This window comes from Monodelphis domestica, chromosome 3 (assembly GCF_027887165.1).
Source record: "Monodelphis domestica isolate mMonDom1 chromosome 3, mMonDom1.pri, whole genome shotgun sequence".
In the NCBI taxonomy this organism is placed as follows: Eukaryota; Metazoa; Chordata; class Mammalia; order Didelphimorphia; family Didelphidae; genus Monodelphis; species Monodelphis domestica.
Window position 1 is genome coordinate 446392124 of NC_077229.1, and position 20725 is coordinate 446412848.

The following is a 20725-nucleotide window of genomic DNA, read 5'->3' on the forward strand; positions in this document are numbered from 1 at the left end:
AAGAAAGGCTTATTTCTGAAGTAAGAATTCAATTGTGTTTTCATTTTGACCTCAGTGTTAACATTAATACTTTAATAACACATATTTTTAGTTTGGTATGAATTTCCTTAAAGGGTAATCTACTACAGTGGATAGAGGGCTGAGATAATCATCAAAAAAAACTAGAATCAAGAAGATCTGGCTTCTAATTCCAGGTGTCCTCTCCCTGCTCATTGACACCTACTAGGTATATGATTCTATGATTTTCTTACTTAACTAGCTAGGAAAATAAGCACTTAGCCTCTACATATCTCATTCAACTTCCTATGAAATCTCCTAAATAATAGACATCTTATAATTTGAACTCCCTATGTTAACTAGTGTCATTTGCATTTTCCATTCAGGTCTAGAGTTTAGGAATCTTAAAAGTATAGTTAATCATGAAATTTGAGAAAAACAGTGCTTGCATCAGGTGTTGAGTATCTCATATGATCATGTTTTAGTTAACCAAAATATAACATAATGGAAAGAGCCCTGGTCCGTAGAGTCAGAGGACCTGGGATCAAATCTTACTTCTCGTATCACGTAGTACATGTGCAGCCCTGGCTCCAGACCTCTATCTCCTAACCTATCCAGAGAATAAATTGGATTATCCCTTCAGATATCTTCCAGCTCTCATTCTATGATCTAAGAAATGCCTTGATGGTCTGGTCTAAGGTCTATAAAGCACTATGGAAAGATGCAGAGGAAATGGAAGGTGTGAATCCCATCTTTGAGGGGCTTATAATTAGTTGACAAAATGAAAGATTCATGCCTGGAAGGACAAATGGATAACAGAGCACTGATTATTAAAAGAAAAAAAGATGTCTTTCGTCTTGATATGAGTTGGTTTTGTATACATGAATGTTGAAGTTTTGAAAAGAAAGAGGGCTCAGTATCAGGAGGAGAGGGTAAGGGAAGAAGTGAGTCTCAAGGTGGTACAAAGATGGGGATTGAGGAAGGAGGTTTGCTGTTCCTCTTGCCCCAAGGCATAGAAGGGTCAGAATTCTTCATTTTTATTTGAAGTTCCTTTTAGCTTTTGCCAAAAAAAAAAAAAGGAAGGAAGGAAAGGAGAAAAAAAGGTTCTTTACCCTCAACTTAGAATGGAAAATGAATTAATCCTTTTTTATTATTGATCCTTTTGATGAAGCCTATGGATAGTTTCTCAGGATAATATTTGGTAACAAACTGGAAACTGAGGTGATGTCAATCAATTGGGGAAGGGCTAAATAAGTTACGGAATATAATTGCAATGGAATACTATCGTGATGTAAAAAATGATGAGCAAGGACACATGTAAAATCCAGTGGAATTGCTCGACAGCTATGGGAAGGGATGGGGGGAGGGCAGGGAAAGAATATGATTCTTGTAACCAAGGGAAAATGTTCTAAATTGACTAATTAAATAAAATGTTCAAAAAAACTAAATAAATTAATTCTATTCTCTGAGTGAGGAAAAAAAATGATGAGCAGGCTGATTTCAGGAAAACATGCAAAGTCCTGCATAAAATAACAGAGTGAAATAAGCAGAGTCAAGAAAATGTTGTGTACAGTAATAGCAATATTGTTCAAAAAGCAATTGTGAATGGCTAAGTTAGTTAGAGTAATATGAATAGGTAGATCAACTAAAGACTTAGGAAGGAAAATGATGTCCACTTTCAAAGAAAGAACTTATATATGAAAGCATACATGGTTCCATAGAAAGATGTACATATATCTATGTTAAATGTTGGCCTCTAATGTAGGGTTGGGAAGTAAGGAGAGAGACAACTCGAGGCTCAATATGTAACAAAATAAAATAAATATTTTTAAAATTATATTTTATAATGTCAAAATAAAACACAAAGGACTGTAAAGGAAACCAGTTTTGTTGAGATATAAGGTCACAGATCCTAGGAGAAGAACCCCCATCTTAGAACTATTCCTCCTCAAGACAGAGGTTATGCAATGTTGCCCATCCTTGCTATTATTACTGGGCATGATTCTAGAAATTGCATGTGTACTGAAAAGGAGAGAAAAAGAAATTAGCAAGCATAATGAAAAAGAAGGTTAAAGTATCTTTACTTGGGATCTTCCTTGATATGACAGTTTATTAGAAAATCTAAGAGAATCAATAAAATCATTAATCAAAATAACAAGCAACTTTAGACAAAGAGCAAAGATATAAGATTAAATTAATAAAATAATTAGCATCTTTATATACTACCAATCAAAATTAGAAAAAAATGATAGAAATAAAAATGCCACTTAAAATGAGAAAAGATATGAAATATCAGGGACTAAAATTCTCAGACATATATAGCCTCATATAAAGTCAAACATAAAATAAATTTCAAAGAAATAAAGGAAGAGGTATTCAAATAATTATCTTTGAAGATGATGCCACACTCCAAATTAGCCTGGAGATTTAATACTATAATGATCATAATGCCAACGGCCACCCTTATACTAAAAAAATTCAGTGTGAAGATTAAAAAAAATAAAACTCAAGAATAACAAGGAAATTTGATCTTACCAGAAATACCAGTACTGAATCTGTATCCCAAGGAAGTCAAAGAGAGGGGGAAAGGACCTATTTGTACAAAAAATGTTTTTAGCAGCTCTTTTTGTAGTGGCAAAGAATTGGAAAGTGAAGGGGGTCCATCAATTGGAGAATGACTGAACAAGTTGTGGAATATGGTTGCAGTGGAATACTATTACACCGTAAGAAAGGATAAACATAATGAGTTCAGAAAAACCTGGAAAGACTTACATGAATTGATGTAAAATGAAGTGATCGGAACCAGGGGAACAGTGTATACAGTAACAGAAATATTGTAAGATTATTTACTGTGAAGGACTAAAATATTATCAGCAAAAGAAGGTCCCAAGATAATCCCAAGGGACTCATGATAACAAATGTTATCCACAGGCAAAGAAGAAACTGTTGGAATTTGATCACAGATCAAAGCACACCATATTTCACTTTATTTCCTTCATGAGTTTTTTTTTAAACCCCTACCTTCTGTCTTGGAGTCAATACTATGGCTAGGCAATGGGGGTCAAGTGACTTGCCCAGGGTCACACAGCTGGGAAGTGTCTGAGGCCAGATTTGAACCTAGGACCTCCCGTCTCTAGGTCTGGCTCTCAATCCACTGAGCTCCCCAGCTGCCCCCATGAGTTTTTTATTATATGTGTGATACTCTCCTATCATAGCATGGGAAAAATGGAAATATATATTGCATGGGGAGGAAAAAGAGGAAGGGGAAGGGAGAGAGGGAAGGTTAGAATCTAAATTGCAAAATAACAGAAAACAATGCTCAAAATAATTTATTTATATAACTAAAAAAGAAAGTTAAAAAAAATACTAAGGGAAATTATGAATAGGAAAATTCACAACAAAGAAGACAAAGGATCGTTATATTGGATAGGGAATAAATTCCTAACAAGTTGTGAGAGGAGAAATAATTATATAATTTTTTTAAAAATTCCTTTACAACAAACCAGAAATGCATATAAAATAAAGAAGAAAATAAAAAACTGAAATGGGAGGTGAAAGCCTTTGTGTCAAACACTTGGAATTAAAGTCTAACAACTAAAATTTCTTAGGAACTGACATAAAGTAATCAGAGTAATAGGTATAAAGCTATAATTGGTCAAAGGAGAAGAAAAGGCTGTTTCTGAAAAACCTCTCAAAAATCACATGAAAATTTGTTCAAAATCTCTAACAATGAGAGTAATGCAAATTAAAACAACTCTGGTATTTTCCTTGACTATCATATAATTTGCAAATGTAACAGGTCCCAAATTCAAAATTTCCTTTCTCTCTCTCTCTCTCTCTCTCTCTCTCTCTCTCTCTCTCTCTCTCTCTCTCATTCTCTCTTTAAAATCAATACTAAATAGGAAAAAAAAAGAATCAATACTAAGAATCAGTGCTAAAGCAGAAGAGAGGTAAGGAATAGGCAATTGAAGTGAGGTTAAGTGACTTGCCCAGGGTCACACAGCTAGGAAGGAGAGCCCCCTAGCTGCTCCTAAAGTCAGTGTGTCTTTCTTTCATTTTAAAATGTTTTTTCTTTTTTCTTTTTTGAATACATGTAAAAATACTTAAAAAAAATTTTTTTTGACATTTCTGAATTCAGATTTTCCCCCTTCCTACTCTTTCTACTCCTAGAGGCAGTGAATAATGCGAGACAGGTTATACCCATACTTTCATGTACATAAGACACATTCACACATAACAACAGAAATCTCAATCAAGGATATATAGTGGAAGATATAAAGTCAGTATTTCCTGAGGGAAAACAAGAGCACTCTTTATACAGCTGAAAGGGCTACAAAATAGTCCCACCTTTTGGAGTCAATGTGGAAATACATAGTAAGAACTACTACAAGTATGCATACATTTCAATGGTCCCAATAACTAGCTTATTTACAGGAAAAGAAAAGGGGCCATTCTGTACAAAAAAAATATTCCTAAGAACACTCTTTGTAAAAGCAAAAACCAAATCACGCCAAAAATCCCCCAAAAAAACCCTGAAGGAGGAGGAGGGGCAGGAGTGGAAACCAAACATACATATGAAACCAAACTAGGAGTCCTTCAATTGGGAAATAGATGAAGAGAGTATACTAGGTAACTTCCCTGTGTTATTTTTGTGTCATGAAAACAATGAATCTAAAAAGTTAAAAAAAAATGGGAAGAGAGGCAGCTGGCTGGCTCATCAGATTGAGAGCCAAGCCTAGAGATGGGAGATCCTGGGTTCAAATCTGGCCTCAGACACTTCCTAGGGCAAATCCCTTGGCTAGCCCTCACTGCTCTTCTGCCTTGGAACCAATACACTGAATTGATTTTAAGATCGAAGGTAAGGGGTTAAAAAAAATAGGGGAAGACATAGAACTGATGAAAAGTGAAGAAAAGGTGGACCTAATGGAAAAACATCCCCATTGACCACAGCCATGTAGTGAGAGGTAGTAATCATCAAAATACTCAGATGTTTTGGTTGTAGCAATTTAAAATTTCTCTCCAATGAGGGAGACTGTTCCTCATCCATGTCTTCTTATCCTCTGTGACTCTTAACCATTTCCCCTCATGAGTTTATGTTAGGACGTCCATCCAGTGTGCTGTAGGTTTTTCTTCCTTTTTTCTGACATCATGAAGATACCAGTGGAGCAGTCAGCCTGTCCATCTATCATTACTCACCCTCCTTTTACCATCACAACTTTTCTTTCTATCATACATTTCCTCAATGATATATTTTACTCCTGTTCTTCAGAGTTCTTTCAGAGTTCAGCTCACTCACTCATCATGCCTCTCTCTCTATTATTTTCTGTGAGGTTTTCATTTTCAATTCTCAGATATATGACAAAATTGATGTTGCTATTAAATGTTGCTATTTAAGAGCTGGGCCTTTGTTTCCAGAAAAATCTTGGGGTTATTAAAAGAGCTTTTCTATTTCTTGAAGGCAATCTATTCCACTATCCTCCTATTTATCAGTGACCAACTTGTTATTTATTAGTACTTTCTGTCCCAGCTATATATACTGCTAAACAAAATCTATAGAACATCCATTCAACTATATGCCATAATTGACACTAGACATTATTCATCCACTTGGTCTTTCCTTTGTGGATGATTAGGATACATTCTTTTGAGTGGTTACAGATCATTTTGAGATAGCTCTGAAATGCTTCAGAGCTTGATGGAATTGAAACATCTATAGAACTTCACAATCTGTAGGAAATTCTTCTTTAACTCAGACTTTGGGCTAACCATTATCCATCACAATGATGAACACATTTACTTGCTTTGTGCCTGACCTCATATTTATGAGCAGCAAAAAAAAAATGTCTTTTGAACAGGATTTTTAGAATTATCATATCTTTCAAGGAATCTTGAATAATTTTCATGAACAGAAAAGTGAAATCTTTTAAAGAAAGTATTTAAGATGATGTTTTGCTGTACTAGATCAAATGTTTTTGCATAATTAAACTATTCTGAGTCTGGTTTTTGTGTTCTTTGAATCTTTTTGTCAATTGTGAAAATGTAAAAATGTGTTCTGTTGTAAAATATCACAAATAGAAGCCCTCTAGTTCTTATCCAGGATGCTCTTTTGTTTAAGGAAAAAGGTGACAGATAGGTTGGTAGTTATTGATGTTTTCTTTGTTTCCTTTTATTTAGTAATAAAAGGTTTTTTGGCAGTCTTGCCAAATATTCTTTAATTTAAAAAAAAGACAATACTGAAAGGGCAATATAAAACCTTCTCCAAGTTCTAGTCTCATAGTACTTTCATTTAAAAATACATATATAGGCCAAATTTAACAAGATGATGCTAAATGGAGATAAATCTTAAATCCTAACCTTAGATTAAAGAATAAAGGAATTACCCAAGTACAGGATAAAGAATGCACAGCTAGATAATATTTCATGGGGGAAAATATCTGAGGGTTTCAGTGGATTGTAAATGCAATAGGAAAAAAAATAAGGTGATTATGGTAGCTTAAAAATATGATGTAATCTTAGATTGCATTAATAGAGACATAGTGATGAAAGATGAAAGAGATGATGGCTCTGCAATGCCATGTTCTGGTCAAAACACATTTGGAATTTCAGGTTTGATTCTGGATACTATATCTTGGAGACACAGACAGATTGGAACAAGTCTTAAAGAAGGCTACCAGGATAGGGAAGGCTAGGCAGCCTGGTGGCACAGTGGATAAAGTACTCGTCCTGGAGTCAAGAGGAGCTGAGTTCGTATCAGGTCTCAGACATTTATTTGACACTAGGCAAGATGCTTAACCTCTGTTTGCCTTAATTTCCTCAACTATAAATTGGGGATAGTGTTGCTTCATAGGGCTGTTGTGAGGAGCAAATAAGATTTTATTTTCAACACATTTAGCAAAGTGCCTAGCACATAGTAGGCTCTATACAAATGATTATTTGTCTCCTTCTCTTCCCTTCCATTCTACATTAGCTGAAGGAACTGAAAATATTTCCTGAGAGAAGGAAGGAAAGGCTCAGAGAGATCTAGATGGCACAGTGGATCTCTTCTAGTGTCTGAATGAGTGTCATGTAGAAAAATTATTTAGAGATCTAGGAGGGATCTAGAGGTTTTAGGAGCAGGGTAGAGATGTCAGAGAAGCAGTTTTGATAAAGTGAAAAACTTTGAGCTGCCTTAAGAAGTGATGAATCCCAACCAATACACAGTATTGATTCTAAGACAGAAGGAAAGGATTTTTTTAACACAAGACCTATAGGCCTGGCTCTCCATTGACTGAGACTTCTAGCAGTCTGACTAGCTGTTCCTGAGGTCTCTTTTAACTCTGAGATTCTATGTAAGTATGTTTCATTTCAGATACTAGTTGAATAACCCAGGGAAAGTCACTTAACTCTGTTTGCTTCAGTTTCTTCATCTGTAAATGAGCTGGAGAAGGAAACCCCAAATGGGTACATGAAGAATCAGATACAACTGAACAACAAACTTCAGAGTGATGAATTCTATTAGGATGATAACTATTGACTCAATTCTTAATATCTTTTCTTTTTAAAAAATGTTTCATTGATGCTTTAAAGATAATCCTTAATACTATTGTGCTCAAAGGAATAATAAAGTGGAGGAATTCCACGGGGACTGGAACAACCTCCAGGAAGTGATGCAGAGCGAAAGGAGCAGAACCAGGAGAACACTGTACACAGAGACTGATACACTGTGGTACAATGGAAGGTGATGGACTTCTCCATTAGTGGCAATGCAGTGATCCTGAACAACTTGGAGAGCTCTACAAGAAAGAACACTATCCACATTTAGAGGAAAAACTGGGAGTAGAAACACAGAAGAAAAACAACTGCTTGATCACATGGATCCACGGGGATATGATTGAGGATATAGACTCTAAATGATCATTCTACATCATCATCAACATGGATCATTAACATCATGGAAATGGGTTCTGATCAAGGACACATGTAATACCCATTGGAATTCACCTACAGGAAGGGTAGGGGAAGGGGAGGGAGGGAAATAATGTGATCCTTGTAACCAAAGAATAATGTTCTAAATTGACTAGGTAAATAAAATTTAAAAATAAAATAAAAATAATCCTTCCTTTCCCTTTTTATCAGAACTATATATTGGTTCTAAGACAAAAGAGCAGTAAGGGCTAGGCAATGGGAGTTAAGTGACTTGTCCAGGGTCACAAAGCTAGGAAACATCTGAGATCAAATTTGAACCTAGGACCTCTCTTCTAGAGCCACCTAACAACCCACTCCTTGGATTCTAACTGCTCCCCCTACCCCTACTCCACACACCCCTGACAGTCTCTAGACTACAAGCTAAAAAGGAAACCCTACTGACACATAGTAGATACTTGTTCAGTAGCTTTTCAGTCTAATCCAATGCTCTGTGACCCCATTTAGGCTTTTCTTGGCCAATGAATTGGTAGTTTGCCATTTCCCTCTCCAGTTCATTTTATAGATGAGGAACTGAGGCAATTAGTGTTAAGTGACTTGCCTAGGTCACCCAGCTACTAAGTGAGTCCACATTTGAACTCATGACTTCTTGACTCCAAACCCAGTTCTCTATCCACTGCCCTGTGGATACTTAATAAATGTGAATACTTAATAAATGTTTTTTGATTGATTGATTACCAGATCCTGATCCCACTCCTGGCTTGTCCTATCCCATCTTGGTCCAATTCTAATTGGTTCTTTGTTCTAATTGGCATTATTTGCTCAATACTGGATTAGCTACTGAATGATTTTACAGAAACACAGATTATCAGAGCTGGAAGTGCCCTTAGAGATCAACTAGTCCAATCCTCTCATCTCACAGATGAAGCAATGGAGGCTCAGAAGTGGGCTGGAATCTTGTGCAAGGCTATATATTTGGAAAGCCAGATCTCGGGATCAGCTGAGACTCTTGGCTTTACCTGCTCTTCTAATCTCTTCCTAGCCCCACCCCCACTTCCATCGCCTTCCCGGACGCAAAGGGAACCAAAGACACAAATATTAATGTGGCCGAAATCCTATTTTCCTCATGCAATTTTCCTAAGATTCCACAGTTTTTTTTTCATTTTCCGTCTGTCATAATGGCACTTCATATTCATATTCAGTTAAGTTGTTAGCAACAATGGAAACAGTCAGATAAGACACTAAACAAATGCAACAGTTTTGTGTTTAGCTCCCTCCTAACTAGGGGAGGTACATTCCAAGCAGTTTTAAATTAACTTTAAGGAGTCCTACAGTGGCAGAGAAGTTTGGTTATTTACCCCCAAGGAAGAGATTTTTCTCTTTGGACAAACCATATGGCTGGCAGTGAACCCAAAGGAGAGAGTAAATATAGAGATGAGAGAACAAAGAACAGGGTCATTGAGCAGGAGTCTTTTGTTTTTTTCTCATAAATTGTTAAATTACGGGGAAGGATTTCCAGGTGGGAAGCTTAATAGTGAAGAGCGTGCAGAGTCCGTAGGGAGCAGAGAGACGCGCTGAGTAGAGAGCTCATACAGCAGGGCAACTGATTTGAAAACGCTTACTACCAGCCACTGTTAGCACCAATACTTTCCCGGGTGCCCCCCTACCTTTCTTCTTGCCCTGTTTTTCAGGTTCAATGCTCTGTTAGGGTCAGCTGGGTCCTGGCTCACTCTCATGTCCTCCTCTCTTTATCCTATTGAGAATTGCTACTGTCAGCGTTGAGCATGCCCAGTAAACACAGGTTTTTGCTTGCAAAAACTCAGGTGATTTGCTTGCAAATCAGAGTAGAAACAACTGCACCCTTTATCCTCTTTTCGTTGTTTACATTGGAGATCTCAAATGGAGAAGTTGGAAGCTCTCCCTCCCCTCCCCTTCCTCCTATGCCTTTACGAGTGAATAGAGCGAGTCAAATAATATTATCTCTTAGAAATGTTACTGAGGCAGCCCACTTCTTCTGATAGGCTTTCATGTACATACATGGACAGTTCCTGAAGTGCAGCACAGTCTTAGACACAGCCCCGGCTACACAGACTAAGATAAGTGTCTTTGGGAGGAATGTACATCTGTGATAAACTAAGTTTGTTGATGTTCACTTCTCCCATCTGACTTCGTGACCCCATTTGGGATTTTCTCGGCAGAGATACTGGAGTGCTTTGCCATTTCCTTCTCCAGCTCATTTGACAGAGGAGGAAACTGAGGCAAACAGGGTTAAGCGACTTGTGCAGCGTCACATAACTAGTGAATGCCTGAGTTCGGATTTGAACTCGGGGAGAGGAGTCTTCCTGATTCCAGATAAACTAAGTAGGTTTTATTTAATTTATTAGCTTTTCGACTGGGCAAGTCACTCAACCCCCCTCACTAAGCCTTAATTTTCTCTTTGGCAAAATGGGGATGATGTCTCTGGCACCTAACCTGCCTCAGAGTGCTGTTGTGAGAACTGGAGTTGATCATTGTATGTAAAATGCTTTGCAAAGTACTTGAAGGCACTAAATGTATTTCTACCTAAATATTTATTTCTATATTTTATATTATTTCTATTATGCATACCTAAATATTTATGTATACATTTAATATTATTTAGACTACACATGTCAGTGTAGGTTTGATGTCCTGAGTTTCCCAAAGGGTATAAAACATCCTTGTGTTCTATTGTTCTTTGGGAGAATCTTCTAGTGCCTATTGATTCTGACCAGAGACACTGCCCCTAGAGCCCAGGGGTTTTGACTCTTGTATGGTTTTGGCAATTGTCTCTGTGATGGTGGACGATTATTAGGCCATTCCCTTTCCTGATTAAAGACTTATTTTTTTATGACTGCTTCAGTAGTTCTGCATTTTTCCAAGTTGACAAACTAGAATCAGAGAAACCTAACAGTATAAGCTTAGTATACTTATTGGAATGAACCAGAGATGGGAGGTCCTGGGTTCAAATCTGGCCTCAGACACTTCCTAGCTGTGTGACCCTGGGCAAGTCACTTGACCCCCATTGCCTAGCCCTTATTTCTTTTCTGCCTTGGAACCAATACACAGCATATATAAATAAATAAAATGTCATACCCAGAATTTAACACAATATTCCAGATGTGTTTCCACCAGGACAGAGTACAGCAGGACCTTTACCTCTCTCATTCTGCATATTCTTCTTTTATGCAAAATGCAAAATGCAGCCCGGAAATACATTATCTTCTTTCAGTGCCATATTACAAGGCTGACTCATATAAAGCTTTCACTCCACTAAAACAGTTGGGTGTTTTTTTTCCCCCCAACAAGAAATACATTCTAGTCATGTCTCTATAATCTTGGACTTATTTGGTACAAGTCAATTGATTTTTCTGAATTTGACATTTTATCTCTAATAAATTTTATCTTGTTAGCTTCAACTCACTATCATAGCCTGACAATTATATCTCAAATCTTGATTTCCACCCCCCTACTATATTCATAATCTATATGGCGTCACTTTGACCCATATATAAATTTGGTACACATGCCTTACTTCCATGCCTTTAGCTCCATCACTGACAAAAATGATGAATAGGATAAGACCAAAGCTAGAAACCTAGAGCCTCCACTGACCACCACTGGAATGGGGTCTTCCCTCCTTAACTCCTCCCTCCCATGGGCTCATTGATTGCTATAAGGATTGGCTAAAATAAGGCAACAAATCTCTTTTTCCATAAGATGGAAGACCACTAGATATGTCACTGCCTCCCAAAGTCTTCCTGCCTTACTACCTACTCTTATGTCCTGCTGCCCTATGCTGTCACATTGATATAATCTGAGGACTCTATGGATGGATCTTGCCACCCACCCCACCAGTGTACCCTCCAGCAGATCTGCAGATTTGTTATCTCTTCTGGTTAGAGAGTGGGCTCCTTGAAAGTAGAATTGTCTTAGTTTTTCTATTTGAATCCCCAACACTTAGCATGGCATTTGGGACATAGTAAACTTGTAATAATAAATAATTTACATCCAGGCTTTTGTTTATCTATGTGAGACTGCTTTGTAGGCTGACACACTGATATAGTAATCAATGATCTTTGGGTCCTCCAGTTCTGAACATACTTAAATGATTAATAATTACAACAATAATAGCTAATGCTTCCAAAGTGCTAAGTACTTTATAATTGTTATCTTGTTTGATCCTCATGACAACCTTGGGAGGTAGGTGCCATTTTACAAATAAAGAAACTGAGGCAGGTGGAAGTTAAATGATTTGCCAAGGATCATACAACTCGTAAGTTTCTGAGGGCAAATTGCAATTTAGGTCTTCCTGGTTCCAGGGTCTTTGATCTATCCATTGTACCACTTAGCTGTCCCTTAGACATTTGATCTAATCTACCTCAGATCTCCATTTTAATCACAGGGCTATGATGAGGGACTTTGTCAAATGGATTATTAAAATCCAGGTATACCACATCCACAGCATTCTATTAGTTACTAGTGTGAGAAAAAAAGAAAATGAGTTTAATATAGAATGGCTTATTCTTACCGTCCCATGCTAACTCATTTTGAGAAGTAATGTGGCGTAAAGGAAAAAACCATAATACCTGGTTTGAGGTTAGAGGATTTGAAGTCAAAGATCAGTTATGTTCCCTTGTGTCTTTATGAAAGTGATTTTAACTTTCTAGATCTTAGGTGTTTTTCTTTTCTCTCTTTCTTTTCCTTCCTTCTTTCCCCTCCCCCCCTTCATCTTTGGATCAATACTAAATATTGGATCCAAGGTAGAAGAGTGGTAAGAGCTAGACAGTAGGGGGTAAGGGACTTGCCCATGGTCATACAGTTAGGAAGTATCTATTTGAGACTAGATTTGAACCCAGGACCTCCTGATCCCAGGTCTAACTCCCTATCCACTGAGTCATCTAGCTACTCCCAGGCCTTGATTTCTTAATCTGCAAGAATGGGTCTAAATGATTTCCTTTCCATCTCTAAATCCTGTGCTCACTACTTATCTTTCTAAGGACTCACAAACTGTGCCCTTAATTCATTAATCCTAACTGGAATTTGTGGACCTAAAAAGTAAGATTGAATGTATTATCATTTTTTTTTTGGATAGTAAGGTAAAAGAGGGAGACATAGTTATTGATTCAAAGTGAAATAATCAGAACCAGAAAAACAACATGCATAATAGTAACAAAACCCCTAAACTAAATGCAGTGTAATTTTACCAATTAAATTGGCTAACTTGATTTCCCCCCCCTTTTCTTTTCTTTATTCTTTGTTACAAGGAATGGCTATCTGAGTAGGGAGATAACAGTAATAGAAAATCAAGGGTGTGCTGGTAAAACTTTAAAAACTGAAGAATAATCTATGCAGGGTCCACTTTAAGCTTAATCCATATATTAACATTTTTTCCATCACTTTCTTAAGTCTAGAAATCAACAACAAAAAATACATCAAGTCCTGAGTTGTGGCATTTATTGATTTCTGCAGTGTAAATGTAATAGTTTGAAAATTTAGCAGAGGAGTCTCAGTAGTACCCAGCTCTAGCACACAGTGTAAAGCAAAATTTATCAAGAAATCAAGTTAAAGGAGATTAGGCAGTAGGTTAATGTAATGGTTGGTGGTACTTCTCTCTCTAACCTGTGTTCCAGGGTTAAGACAAGCTGAGTGGCTGGATAGGATATATTCAGGAGGTTTCCTTTGAGGCTCTGATTTAGCTTGTCATGTGTACTTTGGGACTGTGCCTTGTTCTCTCTCTTTCAAATGGCCACTTTGCTGATGTCTGCCCTTTGGACCTCACCTACCAGCTTTTGAGTCTTCTCCTTCAACCTTGCACCACATTTTTGGGAAAGGGCAGTACTTTCAGGTCTGAGTCATATGTGTTACATAATGGATGTAGAACACCTCAGCAACCACAAAAATGTTTCTAAAGCTCAATTTAATACCAAACTGGCCCATTATATTATGGTAGCTTCAGAGTTAACTCACCTTCAACACAGCCTATGTAATGCTAGAGAAGAAACACTTAATAGAAACTCAACTGTTAAGATAGAATTTTGAGGTCCAATTTATTATTGCTATTATTTTTAATACCCTTTCCTTATGTCTTGGAATAAAAACCAAGTATTGGTTCCAAGGCAGAAGAGCAGCAAAGGCTAGACATTGGGGATTAAGTGACTTGCCCAGGATCAGAGAGCTAGGAAGTATCTGAGACCACATTTGAACCCAAGACTTCCCAACTCCAAGAAAGGTTCTCATTCCACTGAGTCACCTGTCCAATTAATTACTGAACTGAAAGGCCAGTAATTATTCCTTTCTAAACCATTTCCACCCTGACTTAAATCATGGAGATGGGGGGGGGGAGGGAAGGGTAGAATGGAGAATAGCCCTGTGATTTCATTGTTATTGAGAATTCCCCAATGAGGAAACTCTCTCTACCAGGGCAGGTTGGCACCTTCTCTGCAACTCATAGTTTTTGATATTTACCAAGAGTCCTGAGAAGCTGTGACTTGCCTAAGGTTAGTGTTGTTAAGGTCCAGGATTTCACCCACCACCAAGGAAGACCCGTGGACAATGCAAGCAGGCAGGGAAAGGCCATTTATTGAACTGATATGCCCATTAGTGGGAACCTCTGCCATCAGAGTTCCCAGTTGCTTCTGAGAGGCTGGGCCTTAAGTACTCTCCAGCATGTATGGCCCCCTCTTCCAGCCCCTTATCTGCTACATATGATTCTTGGAACGTTGCTGGCATGTTTGGCTCTCCTCAGCCCTTATCGGTTACATACTATTCTTGGGACCTTGACAATTTTATGTTATTGGGGTCTTCCTGGCCTTTATCTGGTACCTACTGAAGCTGGGGTTTGGCATGTTTATTGGGGTCTTCCTGGCCTTTATTTGGTACCTACTGCAGCTGCATGTTTATTGGGGTCTTCCTAACTTCCAAGGCTAGCCAGCTTGTTAAGGCTTTCCTGTATTTTCAAGGCTGGTCATTTTGGCCTCCCTCAGTGTCAGGATGTGTCAGAAGCTAGACAAGAACTTAGTTCTTTTTGCCTTTTTGGCTGGTTTTCAAATCATTTTTTGGAGAATAACTCATTGCTATATATTATAACACTGAAAAAAGGATTTATGTTGACTTCAAGTGATTATCCTATCTTTATATAGGACCTGATATCAGGAAGATCTAGGTTCAAGTTCCACTTCTCTTTTAAAGACATCCTTCACTTCTGTCTTACTATAAATTCTAAGACAGAAAAATGGCAAGGGCTAGACAATCAGGGTTAAGTGACTTGCCCAGGGTCACACAGGTAAGAAGTTACATGAGGCCAGATTTGAATCCAGATGCTCCTGACACCAAATTTGGCTATCATCTCTGCTACCTACCTGCTTCTCAGATCCCACTTCTAAAACATAAATACCCGTGTAACCATTTTTTTATTACTTAAATTCTCTGAACCATTGGCAACCCTCTAAGAGTTAACATTTCAGTCAAGTTCAGTGGGGAGCCCCATAGCTGTGAAAAACTAGGATAGATTCTGTCAATAAGACATTTATGAGTGCAATATTACGTATCAGGCTTATTATTCTTATAGTATGGATTTTCTAAGAGGTGTCTTTTAGGGGCAGCTGGGTAGCTCAGTGGATTAAGAGCCAGTCCTAGAGACGGGAGGTCCTAGGTTCAAATCTAGCCTCAGCTACTTCCCAGCTGTGTGACCCTGGGCAAGTCACTTGACCCCCATTGCCTAGCCCTTACCACTCTTCTGCCTTGGAGCCAATACACAGTATTGACTCCAAGACGGAAGGTAAGGGTTTCTTAAAAAAAAAGAAGTGTCTTTTGTAGGTTCTTGCTTATGTAACTAATGTCAGAAACATTCTTGAGGAAACCATTCAGAGAAACATTCCTGTAAGTGAAATAAGCCCCTATCACACTTAATGATTATTACACTCTCAAGCAAAGTTCTGAAAATTAGTTTCACAAACTATAAGGATGGCATTTCATTTTCATTTTTCTTTGTAAATGCTTAAGCATTAGTCCAAATTATTTCCTTTCATTAGTCGCTTACATGAGTGTGAAAAAAAAAGAAGAAAGAAGTGCACAGTTCTCACTTGAAAACAATTTCTGGTTTTCCTTTGAAGGTATTTGTGGTTTACTTGAATGGCTCTTGAAAAAACCCTTTCTCTCCTTGTCCCTTGTGACTAGGGCAGTCACAGCCAAAAAGGCAATGTGGTGAAACACAAATGAGCATTTATTAAGCATCTATTGTTTGCTTGACACTGTGCTAAGTACTGGCTACCCAGAAGCAAAACAAAACAAAAAAACAGAGCCCCCATTTCCAAAAAACTCCCTAGCTAAGAGGAAGATAACATGATTTAGTGGATAGAGAACCTAGACCCGAAATGAGAGGTCCTGGGTTCTAATTTAACTTCAGACACTTCCTAGCTGTGTGATCCTAGGCAAGTCACTTAACCCTCTTTGCCTAGCCCTTACTTCTCTTCCATCTTGGAACTGATACTTAGTTGTGATTATAAGACAGAAAATAAGGGTTAAAACAAACAAACCAAAACTACGTACAAATAAGATACAGAGGAAAAAAAACTGGAGATAATCAACAGGAAAATATTCAAGGGATCAGGAAAGGCTTCCTGAAGAAGATGGGATTTTAGTTTATTTAGGACCAGAAGGAAATCAAGGAAGCCAAAAGGTAGAGATGCAGAAGGGAGAAAATTATAGGTACAGGGGATAGAACATTCCAAACATGGAAGACAGTAAGTGAAAATGCTTGGAATCTATGCTTAGGTGCTGGGGATATAGACAAGAATTAGCTTCTATCCTCAAAAACAAAAAAACTTACCTTTAGTCTTGTCAACACGGAATCTAGAGACTCCCAACTTGTAGCTTAGTAAGATCTGATGAACCCCAAGTTTTAGGACTAGCTTGTCAGTTGGAGACCCCAAAGCTTGTCCTTGTTCCCTGTTCCTGTGAGAATCTACCCCAAAGGAATCTCCAGCTAGCAGTTTCACACTGAAGAAGAGACTCCAAGGTCAAAGATGATCTCCTTCAGGTGGGGCCAAGCCCAAACCAAGTGACTCTATGGAAGTAGGAAGCATATCAGTCTGCCAGATTCATAAACTGAAGGTCCCGAGTTCAATCCTGGAAAGGAGGGTGTGATACAGTGGGAGAGGTTTCTGGAGACAATTGTCTTTTACCTTAGGGTCCATTCTTCAGTCTGAAACTGCTAGCCTGAGATTCCTTTGGGGTAGATTCTTACAGGAACAGGGAACAAGGACAAGCTTTGGGGTCTCCAACTTACAAGCTAATTCTAAAACTTGGGGTTCATCAGATATTACTGGGCTACAAGTTTGGGGTTTCTAGATTCTAGATTGACAGTCTCAATATCAATTCAAAGACATGAGTGGCAAGAGCTGGGCAATTGGCATTAAGTGACTTATCCAGGGTCACACAACCAGAATTAGAAAGTTTCTGAGGTCATATTTGAACCCAGGACCTCCCAAATTTAAGCCTGGAGTTTTATTCATTGTGCTACCTAGCTATCCCTAGCCCTACCCTGAAGGAGTTTACATTTTATGACAGATGAAGGATGGTGGAAACAGTCTATTTACATAGCAATAAAGGCAAAATACATGCAAAGGAACTTTTGGGGGAAATGTACTTGGTCTAATATGAAGTTTTGTTAACAATAGAGCAGTTGTTGCATAATGCAAATTAGAATGTAGTAAAAAAAATGGAATGGGAAAATGTGTAAGGATAGGACTGACTTGAATGATTATGAGGGAGCAGAGAAGGGAGAGTCTGCTTAGGCATCGCTGAGCATCCTGGATGAAGTCAGTGGAGGGTAGATGCTTCCACTTTTCATGTGAACAAAGTCAACATTGATTTGATTATCAGCCTATGTGTAAGAGGAAGAGAGAACACAGGAACATAAGATCCTTATGGTCTATGCTCCTTTTAAACCAGATCATTTCACTATTCCTCTTTGCTCCCAGCCTCACATTTTTGTCTTCTGCTGTTGAAATCCCCCTTGAGTTGCAGAGCTCAGGAGCTACCTCTTCATTAGAGGCTCTCCTTTAAGACTCTGCCCAACTAAAAAGTATATCTCATTTGGAAATTTGCTTAAATCCCTTCTTCCTCCAACTAATATCCTCTAGTAGTTCCCTATTACCTACTTCCAGGATCAAATATAAAATGTATTTTAAATGGCATATAAAGCCCTTTGCATCCTAGCCCCATGCCATTTTTCTAATCTCATGCTTGACTCTTCTCCACCCTTTATAATACAGTGACGTTGACTTTCCTCCATCTCCCTCATAGCACTCTCCCTTCCAATTCCATGCCGTTCCCCTGTCTGTCCCCGTGCCCAGAATGTTCTCTCTTCTCACCTTGACCTCCTTCATTCTCTTGCTTTCTGCAAAGCTCAGTTCAAAGTCCACCTCCCTTTTCTAGCCTTTTCCCTCTCTAGCCTTCCCTCTGAGATTACCTTCCATTTACACTGTATATATTTTGTATGACCATAGTTATTTTCAGGTTGTCTCTTCCATTAGAATAAGAGCTCCTTGAAGGTAGTTTTTGCCTTGCTTGGGGAATGAGACATCCTTGTGTTTAGCACAGTGCCTATATAAATAAAAAAAGCTTCAAAATGCTTAACTGTCTTTAGTACCTTTTACATTTCCCTTACTAGACTGTAAGTTCCATGACAGTGGAGGCTCATTCATTTTCCCCACTCTAGTACAGTATCTTGCACATAGAAGTAAGGAACTGGACCTTTGACTTTATTATTATAGAGAACTTTTAGGTGAAGAAAATCCCTCTTTCAATGCAAGCCATCAACTGCTCTGCAGTTTATCTTTAAGAGTTGCCTAGAGTTGAGGTATCAAACACTCATGAAGCCTACAAACTCTCCTTTCCTTTCCTTTCCTCTCCTCTCCTCTCTTCTCCTCTCCTCTCCTTTCCTTTCCTTTCCTTTCCTTTTTCTAAAACTCTTGCCTTGTGTCTTAGTACCAATTATAAGAGAGAAGAGTGGCAAAGGCTAGGCAATCAGGTTTGAGTCACTTGCACAGGGTCACACAAGTGGGAAGTATGTGAGGCCAGGTTTGAACCCAGGTCTTCCCAACTCTAGGCCTTGCTCTTTAACCACTGAGCAACCCAGCCATCCTGAGGGTAAGTGACTATTCCAAAGTCACACAGAGTATATGTGTCAGAGATATGACTTGATACCAGGCCTTCCTGGCTCAAGGCTAGTTCTCTATCTACTACACTATAATACCTTTTACTTCATTGGAAAGACTTACCAATGTAGATTCAAATATTTCTATTGTGTTAATTATTTCTGTTGATAGGTAACAACTTCTCTTATTTTTTGTTCCCATTTAAAGTTTTCTGTCCAGAATATTTACAAAAATATAAATTGCCTAGATCAACAAAAGAATAAATAAAATACTTAAATAATCCCATATGGGAAAAAAGAAATTGAACAAGCCATCAAAGAACTCCATAAGAAAAAATCCCCAGGGTCAGATGGATTCACAAGCGAATCCTATCAAACATTTAAAGAACAACTAATCCAAATATTATACAAACTATATGACAAAATAAGCAAAGAAGGAGTCTTATCAAATTATTTTTATGACACAAGTATGGTACTGATTCCCAAGCCAGGGAGACTAAAAACAGAGAAAGAAAACTATAGACCAATTTCATTAATGAACATAGATGCAAAAATCTTAAATAATCTTAAATAAAATATGAGCAAAAAGACCACAGCAAGTCATCACAAGAATTATTCACTATGGCCAGGTGGGATTTATACCAGGAATGCAAGGATGGTTCAATATTGGGAAAAATCATACACATAATTGACCATATCAGCAACCTAACTAATAGAAATTACATGATTATTTCAATAGATGCATAAAAAGCATTTGACAAAATACAACACCCATCCTTATTGAAAACATTAGAAAGTACAAGAATAAAAGGGACTTTCCTCAAAATAACAAATATATATTTAAAATCATCAGCAAGTATCATCTGCAATGGGGATAACTTAGAAGCCTTCCCAATAAGATGAGAAGTAAAACAAGGATGCCCATTATGACCACTGCTATTTAATATTGTACTTAAAATGCTAGCAGTAGCAATTAGAGAGGAAAAATAAGTTGGAGGGATCATAGTAGGCAATGAGGAAACTAAAGTATCACTCTTTGCAGATGATATGATAGTATACTTAGAGAATCTGAAAAAATCAACTAAAGAACTAGTAGAAATAATTAACAACTTTAGTAAAGTTGCAGGGTATAAAATAAATCCACATAACTCATCAGAATTTCTATATATTTCCAATAAAACACAGAAACAAGAGTTAGAAAGAGAAACTCTATTTAAAATCACTCTAGGCAACATAAAATTTTTGGAAATCTATTTGTCAAGACAAACTCAGGAATTACATGAACACAACTACAAAACACTTTTCATACAAATAAAACTAGATCTGAACAAGTGAAAAAACATTAATATCTCATGGATAGGATGAGCTAATCTATTAAAAATTACAATCCTGCCTAAACTAATTTACTTATTCAGTGCTATACCTATCAAACTACCAAAAAACTTTTTTATAGAATTAGAAAAAATGATAACAAAGTTCATCTGGAAGAACAAAAGATAAAGAATATCAAGGAAACTGATGAAAAAAAAGTGAAGGATGTGGGTTTAGCAGTACCAGATCTTAAACTGTACTATAAAGAAGTGATCATCAAAACATTATGGTACCAGCTAAGTGACAGGAAGGTGGATCAATAGGTAGGGTAAATTA

The 20725-nt window shown here is 37.7% G+C and overlaps 1 protein-coding gene across 3 annotated transcripts in view; it reads right to left on the reverse strand.

The window, feature by feature from the left end:
- The window catches only part of FYB1 (FYN binding protein 1), a 222865-nt gene that overhangs the window by 195831 nt on the left and 6309 nt on the right, over positions 1 to 20725 (reverse strand). Inside the window, exon 1 of one of the 3 annotated variants that reach the window (XM_007487427.2) lies at positions 9567 to 9731. The exons of 1 other annotated variant lie outside the window; for it this stretch is intronic. The gene's annotated coding sequence lies outside the window, so the exon portion shown is untranslated. Of the gene's footprint in view, positions 1 to 9566; positions 9732 to 20725 lie in introns of those variants that run through there. One more of the 3 variants, XM_007487421.2, reaches the window with a different exon arrangement.